We start from the raw sequence: 4,112 nt of genomic DNA on the forward strand, positions 1-4,112 counted from the left end.
TCCCTCGGTGTATTCCATCCCATAAACACCGGTAATAAAATCACGTGCCCAACACACCGCCGCATCCATTCGTGCCTAGGCTGCTGCTGTTGCAAATCTAGCTTTCCGTGAACGGCTGTGCGTCAACTGCCTCCACATACACCTTACAATACAAACAAATCTTCAAACAAGAGCAGCAGTCCTCACAGCCGATGGGCTTCGGCAGCAGGACTCCCACCTCGTTCTCGACTGGAACGTGAGCCGGCTTCGTCCATAGACGCAGCCGGTGCGCCCGGAACGGTCCGAGGTCGGTCCGGCCACTCGGGCTTGGAAGCCATAGTCCGTGGTGCCTGCGCCGTCCGCAGTGCCTGAGACATCAGCTACAAATCACTCGCGCACAGCCACCGCAACACCGTAACACCACAAACTACGCAAGGTCGCCGGGCCGCAACCCCCACGAAGCATTGCATCCTGTGCTGACCTGGAACAACGCGGGAGTCGGCACCGCGGTCACCGATGCATGTCACAGCGATCTCGGCACGTTAGCTGCGGCGTAGAAAAGCCCTGCAGCCGGCCAACACCTCACGCCCACCGCAGCGTCGGTTCAGCTGCTGGGGGGCGTGGTCAGCTGAACACCTCGTGCAGCACCAGCAGGCGGTCTTCGAACGGCGGCCGGGCGCAGCGCAGCTGCTCGAAGCTCCGCTGGCCTCGCGGTCCCGCATCAGCTCCAGGTGGCGCCAGCAGCGCTCGCCCGACTCGGCTGCCGTGTCCGGCCGGCCGGCCGCCGTCCGCACGGTCCGGATGGCGTCCGGCCGCCCGGCGGTCGCCATCATCACCTGTAGTAGTGTTGACCGCCGACAGGTGCCGGGAGGAGCGACGGCGGGCCGCGGCGGGTGCCGCTTCGGGAGCCGCCCCCGGAACAGCTGAACAAACACAAACCATTTAGGGAACGTCGTGAACAGTGTAAAGGGAGAGATTTTGCCGCCACTAGCAAACCAGCGCTGATATTAACATATTCACCACCGACAAGCGGGAAAGGTGAACACTACGAAAAAAAAAACTGCAACGGCGGGCGCGACGTGTGTTCCGCTTACACCTTGCCGGATTCACGTGAGCAGAACAAGACATCGACAAAGACATCATAAGACAGCGGTTCGGAACCAACCATAAGCCAGACGTTCCACCCCGACCTCCTGACCTTATAGTGCCGGTGGCGCGGGTTCTCTGTGAGTTCCTGGAGCACCTCGTCCGTGCGGGGCCCCGAGCAGCAGGCCAGCGCTGCCGGGTCCATCGGGTGCGCCTCTGGCGGGCGGACGAGACCTCGTGCCAGACACAGCAGCAGATGTGACGCATACACCGTCTGCATTGCTATTAACCTGATAGTAACAGGTTAGTAGCAATGTGGATAGTAGCGCGTCCCTAATGAAGAGGTCGTGACCTCACGTCCCCGCCCCCCCCCCCCCCCAATGAAAAGTTGCGGTTGCTTGGTTTTCTGGCCCATCGATTGCCCCTCCCACACATCAAATGCTGGCGACACCCTGGCTTCCAGGGCTCATCAGACCAGCCACGGCTCCAGTAAGAGGGGCAACAGGGTGAAAGGGGGGCGTGGCACATTGGTCAGGCAACATCGCCAACTGCAATCCCTGCGAACGCGACAGCGTCCCGGTACTGCGGTGGACACTTATCAAAGTGCAATGGAGCTGACCTGAGTCGAAGGACCTATCCAACTTGACCTAGTGCTGACCTATGTCACGCCCTATTGACCGCCATGACCGCCCGCATGCCTATCTCAGACCTACCCACCGGCATGATACGGCACCAGCCCATGTCGAAGATCTCTCCATCGCCGGAGCGCTACTGACCTGCGCTGAAGCGCTCTTTACCGGCGTATTGCACCCCTGACCTGTGTTGAAGACGTAGCCGCCGGCGTGCAGCACACATTGGCCGCGGGGCGTGTCAACCACGCGCGCTGAGGTACCCGAGTTGTGCAGGAAGTTGGCAGGGTCAAACAGCAGGTACAGGTACTTGGTGGTCTCCGCCAGGAAAAAAGACTCCATGCGGTTGTCCAGAGCGTGGTTCCTAACGTTCTTTACCTGTGAAAGTGTGTGGAATCACATGCAGGAGACACGTACACATACGGCCAAGGGGCTACAGCACAGCCCCCACTTTGCGTGAAAATGACAACAGCGGTCAGACCCGCAAACAAACGAACTCTACTGTTCAAAAGGGATGGCTTGAATACGTTTTAATGTGGTCGACGGTCGTTCACCGACTTTACGCCAGAACACTTTTGCAGACGCGTGCTCATATTCGCATATATTGTACGCATACCATATTGGTAGTATGTGAAATTCATGACAAACATAGCGCGGGTGGTCATACCTGACGCCAAATCTAGTTTATATGCAAAACCAAAGCTACAGAAAGGTAGTCTGGCTTGAATCACGAGTACAATTTACAGCAGCTCCTGACAACGCCACCTACAGAGAAGTAGGTACGGCGCGGCGCCCTGGCACGGCGCGGCGCCCCGGTGCCCCGCGGCGCCCCGGTGCGGCGCGGCGCCCCGGTACGGCGCGGCGCCCTGGCACGGCGCGGCGCACCCACAGCAGCGACTCACACCGCCATTACACCCGACAAGCTCACCGTGGCGTAGCCGCAGCGCGTGCGCGCCGAGTGCTGGATGGAGCGCAGCACGTGCTCGCCCATGGTGACAAGCTCGGGGTTGCGCGTGCTGCGGTACAGGTACATGAGCGACTCGACCAGCTCGGGCCGCAGCGGGTAGCCCTCGCGACCGTCAGTGGCCTCGCCGTGTGGGATGTTGTAGAACTCCGGCGTGAAGCCGTACTGCTTCCACACCTGGAAGTAGTTGTGCAGCGAGCCCATGGCGGCCGCGTCGTCGCCTGTCGGGCACGCGAAAGCGTCAGTCGGCGGCTGAGGGCGGCGCCGCTCCGTCAAAGCCGTCCTCCGCCACAGCGGGCGCGAGAGGCAGCCGAGCCCACAATATGCGGAAACAGACCCGCCATCGGGTAGCAGCTGACCACCAGATGTCGCGCCCTGCGCTTAGAATAGTCAGAACTGGCGCAGAGCGACAAACAGAAAACGAATCACAGCCCCAACTCAACACCAGCACACGGACTACCGACATCGAGTCAAAATATTTTAGGGGAGAGCCCAGAGAGGCGACGCCCACCGTCCGATCGAGCGCTCCCGCTCACCGACGAGAGACAGCAGACCGGGCCAGAACGCCTCCAGGCTCTGGAAGACGGGTATCGTGACCTGCCCCGCGCGTCATCGACGTCCACATGTGCCAGTCATCACGGCGCACGTAGCTGTCGACGGCGTGGCGCGCGCGCCCGAACATGGCCATCAGCTCGGGCCGCTGCAGCAACTGCGAGCCTTTCACCAGGTACTCGTAATAAGAGTCGACACCAGCGCCTGCCGGCACAGGCGTCACGTGACAGTCAGCTAGGCTGCACGGCATCCTACAAGTATGCGTGTCACAGACAGATAAAGAAGAAACTAACGGGATGTGCATGCGGTCAACGTGTGCATTATTCAGCCACGCCGCGCACGCACGTAGGCGCGAACGCAAATAAGCACGCGCGCACGCACGCACACGAGCAAGCAAGCACGCCTTGGCTCTCGACCCAGCTCAGGCAAATGCCCACGACACGTCGACCAAGGTGGGACGCATCCCGAACAGGAAGACGGTCCGCCGCCAGCTACAGGACATCGCGACGACTGCTGTGGCGCCCCGCTGTCCCAGCCGGCGCGGCAGCAGCACCCACCAATGCCGGCGTCCAGCGCCGTCCACTTCCCGGTCAGCACGTTGATGTGGTTGCCGAAGAGTCCGATGGATGACTGACGCTCCCACAGCGCGTACAGAGCGCGCATGGCCACCCGCTCATACAACGGGTCACCTGGGAACACGGGCGCCAGGTCAAGAGGGCCGGTGCCCGGCTGACCCCTCTTAGCGGGCACACGGTCGCTTTGTCAGGCGGTCAGCCACACACACAGTAAACGTGCGCTTACTGAGTAGCGTATCCGAGGCAAACATGCCAGATAAGCCACGGGAATCACTACATAATAAACGTATCGTGCAGCACCTGATGATTGCAAAAGGCACCTCCGCT

The 4,112-nt window shown here is 61.0% G+C and overlaps 1 pseudogene; it reads right to left on the reverse strand.

Annotated features, from left to right (window-relative positions):
* Positions 1-182: 182 nt before the first annotated feature.
* LOC119107345 (ER degradation-enhancing alpha-mannosidase-like protein 2) overlaps positions 183-4,112 on the reverse strand; it is a 19,133-nt pseudogene continuing 15,203 nt past the window's right edge.

This window comes from Pollicipes pollicipes, unplaced genomic scaffold (assembly GCF_011947565.3).
Source record: "Pollicipes pollicipes isolate AB1234 unplaced genomic scaffold, Ppol_2.1 Scaffold_6686;HRSCAF=7923_pilon_pilon_pilon, whole genome shotgun sequence".
NCBI classification, from domain to species: domain Eukaryota; kingdom Metazoa; phylum Arthropoda; class Thecostraca; order Pollicipedomorpha; family Pollicipedidae; genus Pollicipes; species Pollicipes pollicipes.